This window comes from Myotis yumanensis, unplaced genomic scaffold, assembly GCF_028538775.1.
Source record: "Myotis yumanensis isolate MYYU_CA2020_CCGP unplaced genomic scaffold, mMyoYum1.0.hap1 SCAF_2, whole genome shotgun sequence".
In the NCBI taxonomy this organism is placed as follows: Eukaryota; Metazoa; Chordata; class Mammalia; order Chiroptera; family Vespertilionidae; genus Myotis; species Myotis yumanensis.
Genome location: NW_027223753.1, coordinates 77,818,271 through 77,836,166, shown reverse-complemented (window position 1 = coordinate 77,836,166; position 17,896 = coordinate 77,818,271).

The following is a 17,896-nucleotide window of genomic DNA, read 5'->3' as shown; positions in this document are numbered from 1 at the left end:
CATATCCAGTGTTGGCTCCCTTCTTAAGTAGTGAGGTTATATATCCCAGTGCACCCTTCTGTCATGGTATAATCATCAACAGCACCTCCTTTTGTTTTTAAACATGTCCCAGAGTGGATGTTAAATTACATGTTTACTCTACTCCTAGGTCTCTCACTCTCATACAATCATCAGAAATAATAGTGAAATTTGAGGGCTCTGACATTCTGATAAACTGGAATTTGAATCTAGATTCTGACATTTAGGGAATTAGTTTTGGCAAGATTTGTTCTTGGGCAAATTTTAACTTCTTGGGCTTTGGTTTCCCTAAATGATAAAGGAGAATAACTAAAGAACTTCCTGAATAAGCTGATTGTCATGTCCAGAAAGGGTTGAGCACTTTACCGGAACATACAGAAGCACTAGATAAATGCTACCAGTAAGTATTATCACTATTATTGCTGTCATCTTCCATCTAGAGACTGGGATTTATTTGAAGCTATAGTTTTTTTGTTTTGTTTTGTTTTTACAGTTAATGACCTCTTCAGGTTCCAAGGGGAATGCCTCTTTCCTGTTGCCAAAACTCCACCCCAGGTGACATTTCCCCTGGTGTTAGGGATAGTAAGAAGTGCCATTAATAATTGTGCATCCAATTGGGTTCATCCCAACATCATTCTCACTATAGGCTCCATGGTAGTCGGCATAGCTCCTGGGCCCAATCTGAAGTGAGGACAGAAATTGAAGTAACAACTACAAACAGGGTCATCAAAATCTATAACCAGTATTCTGAAGTCATGCCATATACATTTAAAAGGCAATTTTTGCTTTCACATGTATTATTACATGGATAACAACATGAATCTTGAGAGGATAGTCTTTTTCTTACAGTTCTGAAATTATTTTTATGACCTAAAATCCAAGTCTTCTAATAGTTTGAAAACTGAGCCAAATTACTCTGGATTTTTGCACTGCCTCAGAAATCAGAAAACATGTGAAATGGTCTTTTGCCTTCGGTAGAGTCTACTATCAGTTTAGGCCACAAGTCTGTGTCTCAAAAAATAGTCTGTCATACATAATGCAATAATACTATGACTGCTCTTGCCTTTTGGGGCTTTTTTTCTCAAGAAGGTCTATTATTAGATTCTCTTTGGTTGCTGAATTAAATCATAAAAGTCACACTTACTGAAAGCATCATCAGTTGCCAGCATCTCATGTGATTTTAAGAACTGCAGGATTGCATGATGTCCTTATACCTGAGTGAGTTCAAGGTATTTTTACACCTTCTCTCTTATGCTTTCATGCTTTTAACTTTTCTTATATCTTGTCTGCGTGGTGACATTGATGTTTATGAACATTAATAATTACCTATGAGAAAGGGAGGAAGTCAACCTGAGGTTGTTTTCTTTCTTTGAGTATTTACCATGTTCCTGTTTAGTTTCAGCTGGGGGTTGAGGGGCTGGGAGCAATGCAGGAGTCCTCAGGGTTCTGGTCACACCCTGCAAGTCCCTCAGGCCATGCAGATTCCCATCTCCTCTCCATGCCTTAGGGATTTTCTGGACAAGAAGCAGATCACAACACTAAGCAAAAACCCCTCTTAGCTTTCAGATTGTAGATGTATTTGCCAAACAATATATTCTCCTCTGTTCAAGAGACCATAGCAACGTCCTGCTCTGAAGCTGCATCTCATATTCTGATTGCCTGAGTGAGACTTGCCCACTTCACATGAAAAGTGTATCATTTCCCCAAATTATTCATAACAGTGCAGGGCAGTAATTACAAACCCATTGCAATGAAGATTCCATGAGACAAGGCAAGCATTTAGTCCAGTGTCTGGCACATGAATGTTCAATAAACACTGGTCATTACAATTTGTTAGCCTATCATTTAAGCAGAGTGTTTTAATTCTCATAACAATAAGTCATAGCCTAGGGGAAGATTCCAGGTCATGGTGGATCATTCTTCCACATCACATCAGGATAGACTTGGTCAGGAATATAGTACAGACATTCCTTAGGCCTCGGTCTTCAGAAATATCACTGCTCTGAAGATAGAGTAGAGAAGAGCTTTTGACAAGTTACTGAGCTGGAAATAAAGGGATAAAAAGAATGCATTTATGAACACACCAGCTTTCAAAAACCTCTCAGCCCATGTATGGGACTTTATTTGGAACCAGTGCCATCTGTTTGCCGGATGTCTCTGACAGAAATGTGTCCATGAATTTGGACCTTTCTTTTTTTTTCCCCCTCAGCTGTGCAGTGTGGCCAGATGTTCTTGTGTTTCAGAAGCAACCGCATCCATCAAGCTCTTTGCGGGACGGGATCATTCATGCTTGTGTGACTTCATTTCTCCAGCAGTGAGACTAGTGGGCTTGTTTATCCACTTTTTTCTTGATTTTTTTTCTCTCATGTTGCTTCAAATTAAATTAAAAGCCAGCACTGTCACTAATTAACCAAGGGTGGCATATTTGCAAACCTGGATTTGCCAGGTTGCCAGTTGAGTTGCCAGTTGAGAAAAATCCCTCTGCACTCTTTGCCAAAACCGTGTTTACCAGGCACCATTGGTGTCTTGGCAATGCTGCTTCGGTTTTGTCAGAACATAATGTAGCTGTGTAAAAGATGTCCTTCGGAGATGTTAGCTGCCTTGCATTGTTCCCAGCTTAAATATGCTGTGAACTAATTAACACCAGCGTGAGAGTAAACACTCAAATATCGTTACCTTGTGAATCACAGCACACAAATTTCTGTGCATGGGTTCCTGTCTCCTAAAAAGAGAATGATGATGGCTGTTATCACAGGAAGAGAAAATATTGGGAAAGTATAGCATTGGCATCTGCTAACAGGCATTCTCTCATCCCAGTTTCTATACAAGCTTGCAAACTCCAACGGCCGTACTATCAGAAATGGGTATTAAAAATATTGCAGACTTCACCCAGAGAAGAGGTAACTGTGTATTCAAGAAGCTTCAGCTGGGGTGGGGGGGGGGGGGGGGGAGGACTTAAATTCATGCTGGAAAGGAAGGTTTACTTGCTTTTTCTCTCCTCCCATCTGCATATGAGCTCTACTGGCCGCGGGGCCGCTTGAGTCCAGGGACTCCTGACCTAAGATGACTTCATTGCTTATGAACACCCTGACGTTGACACCCTCTGGGCTGTGGAATAAAAGAAGGTTCCTGCTTCCTCTGAGCCTTGGTCTGAAGTGACTTTGACCATTGGGATCTGAGATTATAAGTGTTCAAAGGAAGAGAAGTTAAAGAGAACAGAGACCAGTCTTATGGAAATAATGCTGATTTTCATACACTCAAATGGAAACAGGATTCATTCTTTTTTTTCTATAAAACTTGCTTTTAGTATAGGAACACAGAGCAAAAATATATCCTTGCATATATACTCTATAAGAGTGCTGTCCACTAGAACTTCCTGTGACAATGGAAATGTTTCTGTACTATTTGTTCACTACTGTAGCCTCTCACCACACTGTGGCCCTTGAACACTCCAAGTAAGCCTAATGAGGCTGGGAACAGATATGTAATTTATGTTCATTTAAGTTAATTTAAATTCAAACATCCCCATGTGACCATGGCCTCTGTATTTGGTAGCAGAGCAGCCCTACAGTATGTGAAGTGCAGCATTATTTTACATTTTTGCAAACCTTTGTCAAGTCTGTCCGGTATAATGATGACTGATTCTTATATTGTAATAGTTTTGACTGGGTTTATGAGGAAAATCTGGCCATTCCCAGACCTATATATTTAGAAAGGGAGATTAATACTCAAGAATCATGATTTAATGTTACCAATATTAATGTCTCATGCAAGACATTCTTAAATGACATCAGCTTTTTAAAACAATGCTTGCTGCCACTGCCTGGATTTGTGCTAAGCACCAGCAGTTTTACCTACCACTGCTTTTGCACCAATAGTATAAGTGTCAATGCAGTGTGTAAAAATGAATAATATTTAAACAGTGCTTTGTAAATAGTTTAGGCTTTTCAGAGCCCATGCTAGGGTGTCTGGTGTGGTGAGCTGTTTCTGTTTCCCGTGACCCGCATGGGAAAACGACAGGTTCTTGAGCGGAGGAGCTGGGGATTAAGAAATTAAAGAAAGACCAAGATGCAGAAATAGATTTTAAGTTGGGGCCAGGTGGGCGCCATCCTCTCTGATGGAGAGGCGGCAAAAGCGGCCTGAGACACACAGCAGGTTTATTTTAAAGGCCTAGATTTACATATCTAGTTCCGCCCCTGCCTGATTAACATGTCCAGCCTTATTGGGGAAGCATGTTCCCAGGGCGTGGCTGCCTATGCTCTGAGTTCAGCTGACAATAATAAGAAAATGCCTAAGTGCCTACCAGGCAGCCCTCTACATCTCCCCCGTTTTTGTTTTTTAAGCTACTATAATAAAAGTAAAATTTTAAACATAAATAGTAGGGCTCTAGAATTAAAACAATTGCAAACAATGCAAATGCAAAAACTAAACTACATACATGTTATCATTTTCAAAATTTGAACGTTAAGAACAAAACTGGCTATTAAATATTAACAAAGCAATGCCAATGCAAAACAACAATATGAGAAATCAGAACTATAGACATATTAACATTTTTGCTACTAAATGAATAAAAAGTCTGTTTTGCTGCTGGTGTATATTTACTCAGAGTCCTTGGACTTGGCTGCACAAGACTTTGCAGAAGACTGGCAGCTAACAGATGCTAGCATGAGCAGGAACATGGTTGAAGAAGTAGCTTCAACTTCTTGCTTTTCCACAATCTGTTGCGCTTCAGTCACTAACTTCTTCAGATGACTCCATATTGGCACAATAGTCCCTTGCGTCTTTCAGTTTTCTTCTTCTTCCCCTTTGCTGTCATTAGGGCAGTACTTATTCCTTTTGAGTGAATGGACACAGGAGCTTGTCTGAGTCCATTGTGGTGACGGATGTAATGCTCTCGCACCTGAGCTGGCTGCATTGCTCCTTCTTCCTTGCTCTTGGCCCTGGGCAACCTGCAGCAATGCACAGGTGCTGACTGCTATCATGACAAGGCGTCCTCACCATCTCCATCTTTGAACTGTCTCTCCTGTCTTTGTGGCTGGAGCAATCTGATCAGTTGGGATCTGTTGTTGCAGGAATCCACATGGTCTGGGAGCTGTTCTTCTGAAAATATACAAACATATTCTCGACCAAAGGTTAAAGGGAAAACCTTGCTTGGGATCTTTTCTCTAAAATGATCTCCTCCTGGCTTTCCCTGACATCATGTGTTTTTTCTGGGTGTCTCGCTGTTAGCATTAAATGAAAAATTTTATCTAAATGTGATTTAGTTATAGGATATTTTTCTTTACATGGTATTTTTCCACTATCCCCCCTTTTTTATTTAATTATAAGGAGAATTTTGGAAAATTTACAATGCAGTCTAGATAACTTTAAATTCCAACTTTTTGCACAAAAATATGACTGCTTTAGGTTCATAGCATGTCAAGCAATTCTATCAGAAATGAAAATTTTGGTTAATACTTTTTGAATAATTGCTTATTTCAAATTAGCCAAATTTAATTTGAAAGCTTGACAACTATTTTACTGTCAAATTTAATATTTTAACAATAATCTTAATTTACACTGTAAATATTAATTGAAAGGATCACTTTACGTCCTTGAGGAGGCTTAAGCATTCCTGTTGTTAGGCTAGATTTAAATTTAGAGTCTGTTAAACTAAGCCTTCGTTTATCTGGATTCTGATTTCAGCTGGACCAAATCTCTTTTGTTATTTGGTTCCTGATCTGGGCTGGGCATGGGAAGCAAGAAGCAGCCATGGGGACAGGAGACCTTCCTCAGAAGGGGCGAGTGTTCAAGCCCCTGCACCATTGGGGGGGTGAGGAACTGTGCCCCACTCTGTTGAACCCCAAGTTTTCTCCTACTGGCCCCCCGACTGTGCCTGTCTTAGGTCGCCCCACCCTGTGGGGTCTTACCCATCTTTGACTACCAGCCGTACTCTCTGGGCCAAGTAGGGTGATGTGAGGTTCAGTTCTGTCTCCTTGTTAACCTATGTCCCTCTGGCCTCCATGCCCAGCAATTGCCTTTGGATCCCCTTGCCTGCTGGCGGGCCCCGGCATTGATCATAGGGAACCCAGGTTTCTTCTCCAGAGAGGGCCCAGCTTATGCCATTGGGCAAGAGACAGATCCATGGTACCAGCTTTTCATGATCTCAGTTCGAATGGAGAGCTCAGATAACAGCTATAGACAATTGGAATCCTCTTGGCAAAAAAGATCAAGAGAGGTCAACACAGAATGCTTAAGTGCCTTCCCAGGGGGGAGTAAATTCTTTTATGTCCTTAAATATTAAATTGCTGCCAAACATTAAGAATTAATTTGTAAGTTTGTTTGGGATAAATGCACAATATACTGTTTTAAAGCATCAAAATTATTAATGAAACTTGTAAGATAATACCATGTAAGAATATTCTTTGCTCTAGGTCATGACAACTTAATTTTAAACTCAAGGTTTGGAATGAGGAACCTAGTTTTCAAGAAAAAAGGCAATTTACAGCCAAATTACAGTTTTGAGTAAACACATTATCTAGAGTCCTTGGGTAACTTAGGTTAAACTTAGGCATGTTATCTAAATTACAGTTTTGAGTCTAGAACCCTTGGGTGACCTGGGTTAAACTTAGGCACTTTATCTAAATTACAGTTTTGGGTATCCAGAACACTGAGTTGACACATTAACTGGAGCCCTCTAACCTTGGGATAGATGTGCTGTCCTTCCCAGGTAAAGGAAAACTGTGCCTTTTACTAGGATTCAATTGCTTACAAGGATAGTAATTTAAGTAAGTATTTTTTTTTTAAAAAAAGGCAAAGCAAGTAAATTTAGTGTTTAGTATACTTCTGATTCACAAGGGGCAAACGTTGCCCCACCTCCAGCCTAATTTTAAAATGCAGTAGCAAGGAGCTTTTGTTATTTCAAATTACATCTTAAATTCCACTGCTGTATTTTAAGAAATATTAAACAAAATAACTTCTTTTGCCCTTTCTCAGAGGCAAAAACTTAAAATGTATATTTATTAATTTTTATTTGATAAAGTTTTCCATGTGATTTCAAGTATATTAAATTTGGTTAAATTTTAAAAAAAATCCTTTAAAGAGAGAATAAACTTTTGAAAACATTTCAGGGCCTGTGAAATTTCTTAAAGTCATTCCTTGGTTATAGTTTTGAAATCCAACTTGAAAGACTATCAAGTATATATATATATATATATATATATATATATATAGATAGATAGATAGATATACTTCTTATAATTATTAGGAGATATCAATTAAATTTAAACTAGTTTTAAAATTTCAGTTGGGATCAGAGAAATTGGATTACTGTTATCAGTCCCTTTTAAATACTTTGACATAATCTATTTAACTTTTGTTTAGGGAGGGAACATATAACCTTTAATTGTCCTTAGTTCAAGGAAAGTAGGGTTTTCTAGATTTAAGAGATTAGAAAAATGACTTAGCCTTTTAAAGGAATACAAGCTCTATTGTCGGCCCTTATAGAGTCAACTGCTCAAAACATTAGTCTATCATATCACTTAAATTATATTAAGACCGTGATTGCTAACTTTATTAAGTATTAAAAATATCTTCTTAAAAATAATATTAAATAAATCCGAGAGGCAAGCATACTTTATGCCTCATTCGCATTTTTGCAGTAAAATTCCTCCTTAAAGCTCCACCTCTGAAATCCCATCTTGCCTCAGTGAGCAGACACTCCTTCTGTGATTGACTAAATCAGAGGGAGGGGCCTTTGTTGTTTCAAGATGGCGGCCCCCAGGGGAGCGGCAGGCCATGTGGCTGACATGGCGGCTGCCAAGTCACAGAGCCCAAAATGGTGGCTGTCTACACTGTTTTTTGACAGAGCAAACCAACATCCCTAAAAGATAGATGACCAACATTATATTGTAGACAAACAGAAATCTCATTAGCTGTTTATACCCTTTATAATTATCTTAAAGAATATCAATCAAATTTAAACTGGTTTTTGTATTAAAAAATTTTCAGTTGAGTTCATAAAATTAATCCTATTTTTTAAATCAGACCAAGAAGTAACATATTTTGAATTTCTAATTATTTAAGAGAAAACACATTTTATTTTTAAAAAACAAGTTATACTTTAGATATTTAATTAATTTCTCCTGATTCAATTTGCACTTTAAACTTTCAGAGCTTACAAGTCAAATATTAGCAGTTCTTTGATTAACTACACTTTTATATTTTTAAGAATAAATATTAAAATCTAATAATTAACTTTAAACCATGTTTTTTCTGCCCTGCCCAGGGAAACTGAGAAGCAAACTTGCAGGTATTAAAAAATGACTACTGGTGGAAAGTTGATTTCAAAGGAGCCACCTTTTGGCCGCTTGACCTTTTCTGGGAAGGTCAGCTAGCAAAAGGTGTAGCCATTGAAATGCAAATTAACATTCCTAAAGATGGCTGCTAAATTTCAAAATGGTCACAATTTTCCTGCTGGGGAAGTCAAGAAGCGAATCCATAGCTATTCACATGTAAACTTGACTATCAACTTCCTGGTGGTACTTGCCTCAGGGTGGGAAATTTCAAAAGAGCTACTTTAAATCACCTTTGGAAATCAGCCTGTATTTCTTTCTTAGGTTCATCTCCGCCATTTTTAAGGCCAAAACAGTCTTGGGTTTTTATTCTGTACACAGCAAAAGGTCAAGTTCAGCTCAAAACTATGTGCACTCATTCTTAAACTGGCCTTTTCCCGTTACATGTGCACAGAAATCCCAGATGCATTTATGAATTTGTAAAAGCTTAAAGTCATTAGCTGGAACAAAAGGATAAAGATGGCGAAGATGAGGCGAAGAAGTGGCTTTCTTGGGGAGTGGCGTCCATATTGGATGGCCACGTGGGCTTCCCCCACTTCCTTGTTTCTTAGGGGGAAGATTCAGTAATGGTCTGGCATTTACTGTTTTTATTATATTTATTTTTCAATTTTTATTTATTTTTATTTATTTTTTTAAGGAAAGAAAAGATTTTTTAAGATAAAGAATCATTGGCAGTTACTGAGAAATTCCTTTAATCCTTTTCTACTTGGTTACAAGTAGTTTACACGTGGAGGCAGAGGAGGTACAAATGGTATTCTTAGAGACTCGCACCCTTCCACTTCAGGTTGTAAGGCCATGGCTGCACCCCTCTTAGACATTCTTAAACTCTCCTGTGCTGAATCAAGGACATCACCAATTAAAACAGAGATTTTCTCTGGACTTTTTGCTGAGTATTGGTCACACAACTGCTTTCTAACCTTTTCCCAGGTTTCATCAACAAAGCTTAAGAAAGAAATCAAGAATTTGACTAAAATTAACAGAACATCCTCGAGCTTTAAGCATACTTTTAAGTATTTGAGAGTAGAGATCTCTTTCCCGAGACTCTGAATTACCCATATTTTACACCCGGTTGATTCAATTCACACAATACACTCCTTACCTTCAAACTGTCGTGTGCACACTTCTAGGAGCCACCCCCTCGCTTTCTTCTTTTGCCTCCTTACTCAGTCCCTGTTCGGGCGCCAAATGTGGTGAGCTGTTTCTGTTTCCCGCGACCCGCACGGGAAAACGACAGGTTCTTGAACGGAGGAGCTGGGGATTAAGAAATTAAAGAAAGACCAAGATGCAGAAATAGATTTTAAGTTGGGGCCAGGTGGGCGCCATCCTCTCTGATGGAGAGGCGGCAAAAGCGGCCTGAGACACACAGCAGGTTTATTTTAAAGGCCTAGATCTACATATCTAGTTCTGCCCCTGCCTGATTAACATGTCCAGCCTTATTGGGGAAGCATGTTCCCAGGGCGTGGCTGCCTATGCTCTGAGTTCAGCTGACAATAATAAGAAAATGCCTAAGTGCCTACCAGGCGGCCCTCTACAGTCTGGGGCCCTAGAATTCTACAGCCCAGAATCTCTCAGTCTTTCCCATCCTACCCAGCCCTCCCCTCACCAAGTCACCCATATGCCACTTCTCATCTAACAGAACAACTTAGCCCTGTTCTCTGTGACACTGTGCCAGCCAACAATAAGGATCCCACCTTCTCCCCCAAGCACTGTGCTTGTTATATTTTCCAAGAGACATAATTGCCACCTTAAAAGGGATTCTGTGCCATTTGTAATAATTGCTACATTCCTCGTTTACCCCCTTCCATATGAGCAGACCTATGAGTTCTTTCTTCACCTCCAAGGTCAGCATTTTCAACCTGTCTGCTGGAGAGCTCCACCAGGATACTCACTTGGAAATAATCACCTGTTTATTTGTCCCCTTGACTATTTTTTTACCATTTCTTCTTGAAAGAAAATAGCATTTACTTAATAAGTAGTAGCTGGATAGAAGAATGTGTCAGCGTGGCCCAGCCACACCTCTCCCACACTGACCTGCTCCTCTTCCTGTTCCGTTTTCCTGAAGGTCCTCCCTCCCAGACAGTCACTAGCAATAGTCTATTGAGCCAAGCATCATGTTCGAGAATTTCCTCTTTTTTGTCTAGTTTACATAAACAGCTTGAGATAGAGACAGATCTTAGAGTGAATAAATGTAGCTACATGCCTTGGGGTACATATTTTTAATTGAAAGGAAGATGTGTGCTCTCTTTTAGCTTTCAGGTTCCCAATGTAAGGAGCTCGACCCATATCACATGGCAATGTGAATAATAGAGTTTAAGAAATTGTCAGAAACTTTAAAAGGATATAGTTAAAACTCAAGAGGGCTTCAGAAGTCCTCCCTGCCCTGGATTTTATCATGCTAAAACTTAGAGCTAAACATCAGAGACCCCACGCTTGACAGAAGACATAGATCCTCACCTTTCTGTGGGGATTCCAGGCACCATCCTTTAGTTGCCAAGTTTATTCCAGGACTCATTACTGACTGCCTAAATTCTTTAAGGCCTCACCGCAAAGTGGTCTCCAGGGGACTGAACACATTCTGAATGTGAGTTGCAGAGGAGTCTGGAGACTATTACTTTTGGGGCCTGGAACAATTACAGTGAAATAGTGTTCCTTCCACACAGAAATGTATTTTCCTAAAAATCACTAAGGAAAAATTCCACAATATATGATCAAGGTGTGTTACTATTGATATGAAAATCTAATCTAATATTCTACAGGAAGAATGAGTAGTGTAGAGATGCAAACACTGGACTGGAAATTGAGGCCCCGCTTTTAGTCTTGGTTCTGCCCCTAAATAGTTGTATGAATTTGGACAAGTAATTGAGCTTCTTTGGGTTTCAGTCTCTTACCTTGTGACATAAACCATAACTTTCTTTTCCATCTTTGAATTTTCCGGATTTCTAAATTCATATAATTCTACTCTGATGAACCAGCTCACATACTTGTAACTTTTTCCTTTGCAAGCATAGATTATGAAATTTAACTGAATTTTATTTTGTTGGGAAACTTTTACTAATGTACAGATTATGGGATGCAAACATGAGTATGAAAGTGTATATGATTTGGCTTCTGTGCATCCTAAGCCAAGTGCAGCATGAGAAACCTGGGGCCAGAGGCTCTTCATTGTCCACTTAATGGAATAACTTCTTTTGTCTAACACATCAGTAAAATCTAGTCAGAAACAATTGATTTACGCCCTAGCCGATTTGGCTCAGTGGAGGGAGTGTTGGCCTACGGGACTGAAAGATCCCAGGTTTGATTCCAGTCAAGGGCACATACCTTAATTGCAGGTTTTCTGACCCTGGTAGGGATATGTGCAGGAGGCACTTTTAGTTTTCTGGTTTGTCAATAATACCAATTATTTGAAAATATAGATTTATAAATATAAAGCCATATGCTTGATCAAAATTTTACATGGCAGCCTTGGCTGGTGTAGCTCAGTTGGTTTGAGTCATCCCATGCACAGAAAGGTTGCCCATTTGATTCCTGGACAGAGTACAACATGCCTGGGTTTTGGGCTCAATACCAGATCCCCAGTATGGAGCGTAGAGGAGGAAGCTGATTGATGTTTCACTCTCACATTGATGTCTCTCTCTCTCTCTTTCTCTCTCTCTCTCTCTCTCTCTCTCTCTCTCTCTCTATATATATATATATATATCTTCACCTCCCTTCCTCTCTCTCTAAAAATCAATAAAATATTAAAAAGATCAAAAATAAAAACTTACACAGTAGATAGATACAAGATACAGCAGAATGTATTATTTTCTAAGTCTTTGTTTCATGGACTGGGACACAGTAAAAACACAAGCAAAGGTGCTCATGCATGTGTACTAGCACTGGAAAAATCTGCCTTCTAATAACTTACAATATTGCCAGATTGGCTACAAGGAGGCATTATTCATAACCGTAGCATATTAGCTTTTCTGCGTTTCATTGAGAAAGATACACCATACATTTCTGCCTATGGTTTCAGCCTTGGTATAACCATTCCACCTGCAGTGAGGACATTTTTTATATCAATAGCTGAACACACCTGTGTCTTTCTTCATGCCAGCATTATCTTTGTGCTATAGGATCAAACACTGTCAGGGTGAGGGTAAGGGGTGAGGCACTTATATTAATCTTCTTAGAACATACCATGATGTATATTTGAGCAAGTTAGCATGCTGAGTTTGTTCAATAAGATGGTAGAGAGAAAAACATGCTATGACTTCAAACATGTGACTAATTCAGAGAAAGTGGGCTTCTGTCTAGAAAGCAAGCAGATAAAAGGAATCGATGGTGTCTCTGATGTGGTGGAAACTGCTTGGTCAGTGAACAAAGTTAAGCTGTTGTTGTGAGTTTTAATGCAGTTTTAGCCACACAAAAAAATCTTAAAAATTAAATTTATATTTATGAACAGACCTCCTAGGAAATGTCTTTTTAACTAAATAGATATCATTTTTGTCCTTTTCAGACAACTCCAATTTATTATTTGTAAATTAGAGGAGTATAATTTCAATTCACCTAGAATTCGACTGTTGCAGTGAGCAATTTGACTAGTTTAACATGATCTCATTCATATTTACCACTGTCTCTAGGAAACTAAAGTTTTCTAAAGGCACCTATTAAACCACAGTGGAACCAACAGTCTTACATTAAATGACCAGCAACAACCCATTTACTCACCCCTCACCACATTTTCAAAGAATCCTCTCTACAAGATGTCATCATTTTACTCCCTTAAGATTAGCTTACGTATGGTTATTCTCCCTCTCACCTCTCACTCCAATTTGTTTTATATTTCCTTACCTAGAAATTTCAAGCTAACATTTAAAAATGACCTAAATAATTTTATTTCCATTCTTTTTAGGATATTGTTTCAAGATGTCTCTGTCTTTCTATTTTGATGGCCAATTATGAAGTGTGAGTGACAAGATAAACCAGAAGGAATGCAGCAGCAATCAAATGATTCTTGTAGGTGATGCATCTGAATGAATTGAAATTTGCATTGAATAAATTGACTGAGGAAAGTTCCATTTGAAAATTAAGGACAAGAACTTTTAAACTGCAATGACTAACACATACACTGCTTGCCTGCAGGATTATACCTGTGTCTTCTCTCCCTCATCAACCCTCCCATGAGACTCTGTTTTGTTTAATTTGTGTGAATGGCTTGCAAGTCTGAGCTAACTGAGAAAGGGTTGTTTCTAAGGATATTAAATCAAAATAACATTATAGTCACTTCAACAATGTTTTGAAATTCAAGCTCAGATCAAGTAGTTCCTACTACAAATACTTTTGTCTTCACACCTGCTTTCCTTCTCAACTATGTCATCAGTGACATTGTGCAAAGCAACTAAAAGGTGAATTCCATCTCCATAGGTTATAATGACCTTGTAGAAGAGACGAATCAAAAAAGAAAAGGAATGAAAAGAAAAAAAACAAGCCCTCTTGGTTTGTACCTAGAAACTAAATAAGCATGAGATAGAAATCACAGAGGAAGTGAGTGTCATTAAAATAAAGTGACTTGTTTTTATCACAAGGCTATTTTCAGTTAAGTCCACTCTAAATCTTATCTTTATTCATCCTACAGGTTATAGATAATGCATGACCATATTAAAATTCTCTGCTTGGTCTGAATCTCCCTATCTCTGGTACACAAGCCGGGTCCTTGACAGCTTGACTTTATGTGTGTTGATTTTTAAAAGACAACAGCATGAAACCTTTGAAGTTGAAATTTCTTGATTTCAGGCAATGTTCTGTGTACTACACAGATCCTGCATGGCAATCTCAGAGAACTACAGTAATTGAAGTAAATGATTTAGAGTAAATCATATAAGCAAAGGGAATAGGAGATCTGGGTTGTTTTTAGGAAAACATTTATTGAAATATAATGCAATACAGAAAATACAAAAATCTTAACTGCTCAGTTTGATGAATTTGACCAAAATGAAAGTGCTCTCCTAATTATCAACCAGATCAAAAAACAGAACATTGACCAGCACCCAAGCAGCCCTCCCCAAAAGTAATCACTCCCATGACTTCTGTCACCATCGGTCTTGTTTAGTCAGTTTTTGAAATTGATAGATGACATTATAAAGTGTGTATTCTTTGTGTCTGGCTTCTTCCACTCTATAGTATGTTGCAGAGATTCATTTAGGTTGTTGCATGTGATAGTAGCTTGCTCATTTTCATTGCTGTGTAGTATCCTTTTATTTGTATCTACAATATATCAAATGCCCATTAATATTTGATGGAGCACTATGATCAACATTGCTTTGGCATGTATGCATGGCATTTCTGTTGAGCATATACTTTGGGGTCATAAAGTATGCATATTGTACACTACTAGTTACTGCCAAACTATTTCTCAAAGCAGCTACACCAATTTACATATCCATTAGAAATGTACAAGGCTTTCAGTTGCCCTATATCCTCACAGTCTCTTTGTTATTTGAGACAATTTGATGGGGTGTATAGGGATTTCACTTTTTAGTTTTAATTAGAATTTCGTTGACAACTAATGAAGGTGATATGTTGATAGACCATTTGGATATATTATTTGGGAAGTGCTTGTTAAAAGCCTGGGTTCATTTTTTCTACTGATATATCTTTTCATTATTGATATGTAGAAGTTTTTTATAATATTTCTAGTAAAGTCTTTTGTTGTATATATAGATATATATGCATTGCCAATGTCTTTCCCCTCTCTATAGCTTGACTTATTACTCTCCTAATGGTATCTTTAATAAACATGTATTTTTATTTTGTCCATTTTACCATTTTTTATGATTAGTGCTTTTATGGTCCTGTTTATGAAATTATTTATTATGCAAATTTCATACAAATATTCTTTGTAACCTTCCAGGGGCCCTAGGGATTTTACTTTTTTTCATTTGTACTAAGCTACCTTGAATTGTGAATTAGATTGTTTTTTCTCTACAAATATACATTTCACCCAATATCATTTATTGAAAATTCAATCCTTTCTCTCACAGCACCACACTCACACCTTTGTTACACTTCAGGAGACTGTATATTTGTGGGACTATTTCTGCATTCTCTATTCTGTTTTATTGGTCTATTTATCAGTCATTAAGCCATTACCACACTGTCTTAATTATAAAGCATAAAATAATTCTTGGTATCTGATAGTATAAGCTTTCCAACTTTGTTTTCCCTCAAAATAGCCTTTCACTTATATATGTTTTTAAATAAGCTTGACAAACTCCTCTCCCCCTTACTGCAACCATACAACAATAAAACCTTATGGGAATTCCATAGAAATTGTGGCAACTATATAGATCAGTTGGGGAAATTTGAAATCTTGCAAACATTGAGTCTTCAACATTTGAACATGGAATATGCCTTATTTATTTAGATGTTCTTTAATTTCTCTCAATAATGTTTTTAATTTTCAGTGCAGAGGTCTTACATATCTTTCTTATGTATTTGATAATTTTTGAACTGTTACAAATGAAATGTTATTTGTAAATTTCAATTTTATGATTATTAGTTTCATTTGATCCACTTTTCCATATCTTATCACTAAAAGATATACTATATCTTTGGTCTACTATAAACTATCTTAAGTGAAAGTGGAAATTGAGATTATAAGTAACTATCAGATTATACTTAGATTATAAGTAACTATTACATTAATAGAATTAACTTTGTACATATGAAAAAAAGAAATGTTGCTCTGTGGAACTACTAATTATATTTACCCTGTAGTGATCCTAAAGATGATTATGAGAAAGTGAGGGATTTTTGCTCAGTTCTGAGAATTTCTCTTACCTTGAGACCATATATGGGCATTCTAAACAAAACTGAAAATATAGGGTTAAGTGGATTAATTCAGATTCTTTCTGACTACAGTAAACGTACAATAACTGGGCACGGTAGCTACGCCACCTTGCAAAACTCTTTCAATATAATTAAGCCAAACTGCTACTTATTTGTCTGCTGCTCTATCATTTTTTGTGAATCTACCTCCAATAGGGACCGTCAGGTTCATATAAAGTTTGTGTGTTGTGAGGAGCTGTATCCTTCCTGAGTAGGTCCTGTCATTTGTGAAACTATCTGGTTAGGGTATAAGAACAAGGAAAAAATGGTACCGTTTTTGATGGTAATCAGAATGGGGTGATGGGATGGAGGGAGTGGAGAGACATGGAAGGAAGACAACATTGAGCATAAAAAAAATGTTGTACGTTATATGGTTGATTACACCTGCATTTTAGCTTGATTGATAAGCTCTATATTTAAATAATAGAAATCTTATTATTTTCTTCCTGGCTAATGCACATGGAAAATCTGTATAACACAGCCAGTAGAATACATTTCAGTTCAGGGGACAATCCTTCTTTAAATCCACAAAAAAGTAAATTCAGCATGAAAACAACAAAAAAAATTTTGTTTAATCCTCATTTAAGGATATTTTTTCTCCATTGATTTGTAGAGAGAATGAAAGGTAAGGGGAGAGTAAGAGGGAGAAACATCAATGTGAGAGAGACACATCAATTGGTTGCCTCCATCATGCACCCTGACAAGGGCTGGGGATTGAACCTGCAACTGAGCTATGTGCCCTTGACAGGGAATAGAACCTTTGATCCACAGGGAAATGCTCTAACCATTGAGAAACACTGGTCAGGAATATAAATAAAATTTTAAGACACTTTTATATATACTTCCAACAATAAAGCAAATATATAAGTTGTGCAGAACAGGTATGATTCTTACCTCATGGGGAAACTGTGACTCAAGAAATTAATGACCAAGGTCTTCATAAAGAGCTGGATTCTTATACTTTTGAAACTTGCTTTAGAATTATCTCAATAGAATCAAATTTATTTGTGTTCCTTCTATAAATGTCTCTTGGCATTCCAAAACATAAAAGTAGTGACCTTAAAAATATTTCTGAAGTGCATTATATGTCTGCATTGCAAGCATTTGTCTATTTTTGAATATTTCATCAACATTTTCATAGGAATACCCTTTGGGTAGCATCTTCATTGGGCCTAGTACGGTGACTTTTGCTCTATCTCAAATTGAGTGCAGAACAACGAAAAAGCTATCCAGTAACATGGAGGACAGGATATGGCATATTTTTCACAATGGAGCATAATTAGTGATAAGCAAAGTGGCGAATTAGATCCAAGTCAACTCCTAAAATGTCAAAAAGAAAAGCTCAAACAGAATCAAAGTGACAACAAACACAATCATAATTGATAAACACGTACTAGGCTCCTGAAACCCTGAAAATGAAGCTGATTGTCTTGTTCAGGCAATTCCTACATTTTAATTTTTCTCCCTACTGCTTTAGTTTTTTTAGCTTCCTTCTGAAATTAAATTAACAATATTTATTGACTCAGAAGCCATGGGAAGGCTAAGATGAGAGGCAATTAACTAATAGGGAAGAAACTACTGAGGTACGCGCCCTTGACAGGGAGCCTGGAAATGTGATTTCTCAGTCCCCTCTTTAAACATTAGTACTTATGTTTAAAATGAAAATATTTGGCTTG